Source organism: Peromyscus maniculatus, chromosome 9 (assembly GCF_049852395.1).
Source record: "Peromyscus maniculatus bairdii isolate BWxNUB_F1_BW_parent chromosome 9, HU_Pman_BW_mat_3.1, whole genome shotgun sequence".
In the NCBI taxonomy this organism is placed as follows: Eukaryota; Metazoa; Chordata; class Mammalia; order Rodentia; family Cricetidae; genus Peromyscus; species Peromyscus maniculatus.
This window is the reverse complement of record NC_134860.1, coordinates 102,198,296-102,206,270: the sequence shown is the minus strand read 5'-3', so window position 1 is coordinate 102,206,270 and position 7,975 is coordinate 102,198,296. Positions and strand designations below refer to the sequence as shown.

At 38.1% G+C, this 7,975-nt stretch overlaps 1 non-coding gene across 1 annotated transcript; it reads right to left on the bottom strand.

The window, feature by feature from the left end:
* Positions 1 to 307: 307 nt before the first annotated feature.
* On the bottom strand, positions 308 to 411 carry LOC121832508 (U6 spliceosomal RNA). Its single transcript, XR_006076151.1, has one exon. It is a non-coding gene; the product is annotated as a U6 spliceosomal RNA (small nuclear RNA).
* Positions 412 to 7,975: the final 7,564 nt, after the last annotated feature.

The following is a 7,975-nucleotide window of genomic DNA, read 5'->3' as shown; positions in this document are numbered from 1 at the left end:
CTGCCCAGATGAGGTGTGGTGCTCACTCTACTGAGTGAGGGGCAGAACCAGCTCTCCCACTCCACCCTGGAAAGGAGTGAGGTCAGCTCTCCCACATCCACACCTCCAGGGCCAGACAATATTCACCTGAATATAGAGAGTGAGTGTAGGCCAAGTTTCAACCATTTCTAGAAATGAGAAGAAGGATGAACCTCATCAGTAGGGACCCAAAAGCAGAAAATTAAACAAGAGGCAAGTATCATGTAGGTGGAGGGCAACCACTAATGTGGTTTCTATTGGTATCAATCAGTATACAGTTTCTTTTTATAAAACTACAGAACAATTCATTAATTTGCATGCCATCCTTGTACAGGGGCCATACTAATCTCTGTGTGGTTCCAATTTTAGTGTATGTGCTGCTGAAGTGAGCACAGCTTGTGTTTTCAAAAGTTAAAAAACAAAGTGGAATCAAGTAGTAGATGTTCACTACATGGATTCATAAACACTTGGATTATTTCTATTATTGTTTAGCTTCTTTCATTCATTGTGAAATTCATCAAACATTTGGTGTATCTGAGCAGCTTGTTTCTAGTCTTTGTTGAATACAAGTCTATTATGTAAATGTTCTATTGGCTCTTTCTATGCACTTGCGTTGCATCAGAGTCAACCAACTGAAGATCAAAAATATTTAAAAATGATTGTCTTTCCTGGATATGACAGAATTTTTCTTGTCATTATTCCCAGAACAATAAAATATTAAAACTATATACATAGCATTTATATTGTATTAGATATTATAAGTAATTTAAAGGTGATTTAAAGTGTACTCTAGGATATGCATAGGTTAAGTGCAAACACCATGCCATGTTATGTAAGCACAGAGACATCTTCAGAGCTGAGTATCTTTGAAGGATTCTGGAACCAGTCCTGCATGTTGACTGCAAGGGACAACCACAACTTGCCTGCCTATTCACTTGCCAAAGAGCTTTGGGAATTGTTCCAGGTATATAAGTAATTTTGCTTCACTGTGACTAAAATATTGAACAAAAACACTGAAGAAGGAAAGGTTTGTTTGGTTTCTGGTTTCAGAAAACTTTAGTCTGTTGTGACAGAGAGGGCATAGCTGAGCAGCTCAGTCCATGGCACTAGGGTGTAGTTAGAAGTTTTCTCCAGTCCTGCCCGGCCCTGCAGTCCAGACAAATCTCTCCTTCATGTGTCCTGCAGCCGTTTGATCCCAAGTCAACACACGGAGGATTATATTACTTTCAAACTGTATGGCCTAATAGTTCAGGCTTCTCACTAGGTAGCTCCTACAACTTAACCCATTTCTATTAATCTATAAGTTGCCACATGGCCATGGCTTACTGGTACTTTTGCATCTTGCTTCTCCTGGCAGTGGCTGGTGACTCCTCTTCTCAACCTTCCTCTTCCCAGAATTCTCCTTGTCTGCTTATCCTGCCTGTACTTTCTGCCTGGCTACTGGCCAATCAGGGTTATATTTATCAACCAATCAGAGCAACACATATTCACAGCATACAGAACGACATCCTACAGCACTTCCCCTTTTCTGTCTAATCAAAAAAGAAGGGTTTAACTTTAACATAGTAAAATTAATGTAATAGAATAGTTATCAAGCAAGAATTACAGTTACAATATGTAGTCTATCTGTATTTGGCAAAATTAAATATTCTATCTATCCTATATTTGTGAGTCTAAGGTTTCATATCTAACTTATCTTTTATCATAACCAAGGAAAATTATAATTATAACAATCTAGGCTTCAACTACATCAAAGACCCCAGAGAATCCTTCATGGATTTTTTACAAAGGCTGTCTTCAGCAGAAAATAGAATGATACAAAATTCAGAAGCTAGACAGATAATAATTGAATCTGTGGCTTTTGAGAATGCAAATGCATCATGCAAAAGAAAAGTCAGGCTGTTAAAGGCAAGATCAACACCCCTGGAGGATTGGATCAGGGACACAATTAATATTGAGTCTCATGACCATGATGATATGTGTATAGGAGAGATGATATCAAAAGCTTTGAGGAAAAATAACATGTTTTAATTACGGTAAACAAGGTCATCTGAAAAGAGAGTGTAAACAGGGCGTTCCTAGAAACAATGTTTGTTTATTCAAGGAAAATGGCAACAGAATGCCCCTCCATTCTGGATTATGCAGGAGGTGTGGTAAAGGTAAACATCGAACTAAGGAATGTAGATCAACAAGGGACAGACAAGGTAATCCTTTGCATGTGTCAGAGACTCTTCTCAGCATGTCAAAGCAGAAAGCAGTGAGACCTGGAGGGTCTAACTATTACCTTCAAAAGCCTGTCCTTTGTGGTTTACCCTTGCCAGCTTAGTCATTCCTCCTAAAGGTTGCACAGCCTCTCATCATAGCACCACCAGCTGGGAGTGAACATTTTAAAACATGACCTTGTCATGGACATTTCAAATTCAAACCAAACAAAGGTTTTATTACAAATAATGTTGATGTGAACATTTATATTCAAGTCTTTGCACAGGCATTGTTTTCTTAGATGAATATATAGAAGGCGAATACCTAGATCATATGAAATGTATATATGTTTTTAGAAACTGCCAAGCTACTCCAAAAACATCAAACCATTTTATATTCTAAACAGCAATGTACAACTTTCTATTCTACATCCTCACTGCACTTGGTGTGGTTTCTTCAAATTTTGTCATTCTAAGAGGTGGCTATGGCTAACTCGTGGTTTTAGTTTACTTTTCCCTAGTAACTGAAGATGTCAGTTCAGTCTCCCTCAGGCTTACTTACTTTCCATATATCTTATTTTGTGAAGGGTCTGTGGGTGCTTTACCCAAGTTTTAATGAACCAAATACTTTCTTCATAGTTTTGAATATCATTACCTACTTCAGATATAAAAGATTTTAGGAAATTCAAGCTTTGGAAATATGTCCCAATTTGTGCTTGTCTTTTCATTTTCTTAATGTTTGAAGAGCTAAAGTTTTAAGTTCAATGAATGTTATTGCTTTGTCTTTTTATGGATCATATTTTTGGAGTCATGTATAAGAAACCTTTTCCTAACTCAAGATCATATTTTTTTCTTGACTATTCTGCAAGAAGTTATAGAGATTTAGATTTCATATTTTGACTCATGACTTCTTGCTTTAGAATGATACTCTTATACACTGTAAAGATTTGTCACTTGAATTAATAAAACATTGACTGGCCAATAATCAGGCAGGAAGTATAGGTGGGACAACCAAACTAAAGATGATGGGAAGGAGAAGGGCAGAGTCAGGAGTTACCAGCCAGATGCAGAGAAAACAGGAGATAAACATGCCAAGCTAATAAAGGTACTGCCATATGGCAAAACATAAATAGAAATATAGGTTAATTTAAATGTATGAGTTAGCTAGTAACAAGCCTGAGCTATGAACCAAGAATTTGTAATTCATATTCAGCCTATGAGTCAGTTATTTGGGACCTGGTAGTCAGGACAGGAAACATCCATTTACAACTTCTTGAGTTAATTTTTGTGTATGGGGCAATGAACTTTTTGTTTTCTGGTTTGTATTGGATACCGATAGGCAATTGTTCTAGCACCATTTGTTGACTGTTCTACCTTTGTGAAAAATTAATGTGTATCTATTTATTGACTCTATTTCATTGATATGTTTAATTGTCTTGGTATGGATAATAAACACATGTGCTCAGTACTGTAAATACATATTATGTCTTGAAATCAGAAAGTGTTAGCACTTCAAATCTGAAAATTTGTTTCTTTTCTATTAATCCTATTCTGGAATTTAGGTCCTTTGTATGTCTATAGAGACTTTAGAAATGAGTTTGTAGATTTCTGTAAAAAAAATGTTAGGATCTTGCTTACAATATTAAGTTGATAGAACACTTTGGAGTGACTTGACAGTCTAGCAAATTAAGCAGGAACCAGCTGAATTTCAGTTAAGGTGAAAACTGAAAACATTTGATGTTTTCCAAGCCACTGGATCCTGTGTCAGTCATCATCATAAACAAAAAGTGATCATAGTTGTTATCTAAATATACACACACATACTCATACTTTTATAAAACTTTATAAAATTAGGCCTGGTCAGATTTAATTTATGAAGTATAGTTGGCTAATCAATACGGAGTTTTACACTTCAGCTTGAACTCCTAGAGCATCTTACTGTCTTAGGGTTTCTATAGCTGTGAATAGATGCCATGACTCTGGTAACTCTTATATGGAAACATTTAATTAGGGCTGGTTTATAGTTCAGAAGTTTAGTCCACTATCATCATGGTGGGAAGCATGGCAACATACAGGTAGACATAGTGGTGAAGAGGTAGCTGAGAGCTCTACATCCAGATTTGAAGACAGCAAGAAAAAAGAGTCACAATGGGCCTGGCTTAAGCATCTAAAATCTCAAAACACACCTCTTGTGACACACTTCCTCCATGAATGCAATATCTACTCCAACAAGGCCACACCTCCTAATGGTGACACTCCCTATGAGTCTATGGGAACCATTTACATTTAAACCATCATATTTATCATTCTTGAAAGGCTTACCTTGTCTCTGCATTTATTTAGATTTTCAACTGGTCTCAGCAATGGTTTATAGTTTTTATTATACAAGTTTTATATATTTTATAACATTTATTTTTATATATTTCGTATTTTTGATAGGCCATTGTGGTGGTTTGAAAGAAAATGGCCCCCAAAGGAAGTGGCACTATTAGGAGGTGTGGCCTTGTTGGAGAAAGTGTGTCACAGTGGAGACAAGCTTTGAGGTCTCTTTCCTCAAGCTTCACCCAGTGTGACAGTCGACTTCTTTTTGCCTCTGAGTCAACATGTAGGACTCTCAGCTCCAGCACTACATCTGCCTGCATGCTGCCATGCTCCCCATCCTGATGATAATGGACTGAACCTCTGAAAGCGAGCCATCTCAATTAAATGTTTTTATTTGTAAGAGTTGCCATGGACATGGTGTCTCTTCATAGCAGTAAAAACAAAACAAAACAAAACAAAACCCTAAGGCAGGTATTATTGTCTATTCCAGAGTCAAGAAGTCAAGAAACACGAAACAATGAATGTTTGTGCTAAATGCACTTTCTCCTTTCTCGACAGTCCAGGATCCTTTCTATACAGACCACAGAGTAGGGCCACCAAAAATGGGTAAGTTTTCCCACTCTAATTAGCAAAATCAAGGCAATCCTCCATAGGCAAGCCTAAAGGTCTGTCTTTCAGGTGACTAGATCTTATGAAGTTGAAAACTGAGATTAAACACAAAATTCTATCCCTTTTCAATGTAACACTCAAGCCATAATCATTGCTCAGCCATAATCTTTTACTTTTTTGTTCCCATAACCCCATGACCATCTTATAATGCAAAACAACAAAACAAAACAAACAAACAAACAAAAATAAACATTGAGCTGAACTTCAGAAGTCTTCATGTGCTTTAACAATTCCAACATCTTTTAAAATCCAATATGGGGGTGGGAGTAGGGGTGGGGTAGGGGATGGGGGGGAAGATTGGTCTTTCCTCAACTTGATATGCCATGTTTTGTTGACTCCCATGGGAGGCCTTACCCTTTCTGAGGAGTGGATGGGAGGGGTAGGAAGGAGGTAGACTGAAGGAATGGGAGGAGAGGAGGGAGGGGAAACTGTGGCTGGTATGTAAAATAAATTTTAAAAATTTAATAATTAAAAAAAAGATTACAGGAGGAAAAAAAAAACAAGTTCAAAACTCATCTAAGACCCAAGGCAATCTCTGCTGTGAGTACCCACAAAATGACAACAGCAATAAACAAATAACAAAACTTAGTTACATTACATATTTTCAACATGGAATAGCACAGAATAAAGCATTTTATTCATAAGAGAAAAAAATGGCATGGTAAGTATGATGGTTTGAAAAAAAAAAAATGACCCCCAAAGGGAGTAGCACTATTAGGAGGTATGGCTTTGTTAGAGGAAGTGTATCTTTCTGGAGGTGGGCTTTGAGGTCTCATATATGCTTAAGATACTGTCCAGTGCCTCAGACTACTTCCTGTTGCATGCCTATCAAGATGTAGGACTCACAGCTCCAACACCATATCTACCTAGATGCTGCCATATCCTGCCATGGTGAAAATGGACTAAACCTCTGAACTGTAAGTGAGACGCCCCAATTAAATGTCTTTCCTTTATAAGAGTTACTGTGGCCATGGTGTCTCTCCACAGCAATAGAAACTGTAACTAAATTAGAAGTTGGTATCAGGGACTAGGGTATTTCTGTAAAAGGCCTGACCATGCTTTTGTTTGGAGGAATTTGGACTTGGAGAATTTGTGTTAGGAAAGCAGTGGAATGCTTTAAGTGCTGCTTAATGGGCCATAACTAGTAGGAGCATGGAAGACAGTGGTGCTGAGTGTGTTTGAACTGTGAGTGGCTGGTTGAAGAGGTTTAAGAGAAGAATTTTAGTATGTTGCCTAGAAATCATTCTTTTGATATTTTGGTGAAGAGTACAGCTGCTTTTTGCCCTTGTCTGAGGAGTCTGCCTGAGGCTAAAGTGAAGAGTTTCAGATTAATTCTGTTGGCAGAGGAAATGTCAAAACAGCCTAGCATAGACTCTGTTATGTGGTTACAAGTGTTAACGCTAATGAAGATATATAACGAAAAGGAACAAGTTGAGCAAGGAAAAATATTTGAGGAGAAAAGGAGCACCATTAGTGGAAGAGAGCTAAGTCCTGTATTCAAGGAGATAAACAGATTAAGAAATGGAATAAAAGGTGTGGTGACCTCAGGGCAAGATCTGCCCAGCTAATAGAGATCCAGTTTCAGGATAACCAAGCTTGGGCAGTGAAGGACAGAAAACTGTTGAAGGTGTATTTGAATGAGGGGCCATGTTCCAGCACCAATAAGCAGCACAACTTGGCAACTTTGGCCACATGGTTCTGGGTTTAGAGTTAAGGATAGAAGAAATGGGTCGTGGAATTTTCCTCTATACCTTAAGAAAGCTGCTGATGCCAGGCATGTTTCATGGATGTCACTGAATGGAGGCCTAATAGAGAGGCCGTTGCATGAAGCTGTGAAGCTGAAATCTGCCTTAGCGAATCCAAGATGTTAGAGATGCCAGAGTCATGGGATATCTACCAAGGAAAGCTGCTAGCAGGAAGTGGAACCAGCCCAAGAGAAAGAAGTGTATTGCAGTCAACAAAGCTGAACGGACTTGGAGATATGAAGAACACTTTGACATGAGCCATGTAGATGCAGAGTTTGGAGTTTGCCCAGCTGGTCTTGCTTTTGTCCAGTGTTTTCTCACTATGCTCCTTCCCTACATTTTTGGAATGGTAATATATATCCTGTACCATTATTTTGGAAGTATGTGATCTGCTTTTTTTATTTTAATTTTACAGGGGATTACAGTTAAGAGATGATATGAATCTCAGAAGAGACTTTGAACATTAGGCTTTTAAATAAGTTTGAGACTGCTATATATTATGGGGACTTTTGAAGTTGGACTGAATGCATTTTTACATTAAGATATGGTTACAAGCCTTTGGGGCCCAGGGAATGGAATGTAGTGGTTTAGAAGAAAATGCCCCCAAAGGAAGTGGCACTATTATATGATATGGCCTTGTTGGAGTAGGTTTGGTCATGTTAGAGACTGTCCTGTACAGATGTCACTGTAGAGATGAGCATTTAGGTCTCATATATGCTCAAGATACCATCCAGTATCTCAGACCACTCCCTGTTGCTTACCTATCAAGACATAGGACTCTCGGTTCCAGCACCATATCTGCCTGCATGCCATCATGTCCCACCATAATGACAATGTACTAAACCTCTGAAAATGTAAGCCACCCACCAATTAAATGTTTTTTAAGAGTTTTTTCTTTTATAAGCATTGCTGTGGTCATGATATCTCTTCACAGAAGTAAAACCCTAACTAAGACAGTAAAGAATGACCCCACCAAAGCAATACCAAAATTCAGCCGGGAAAACACCAATTCCTGTAGTT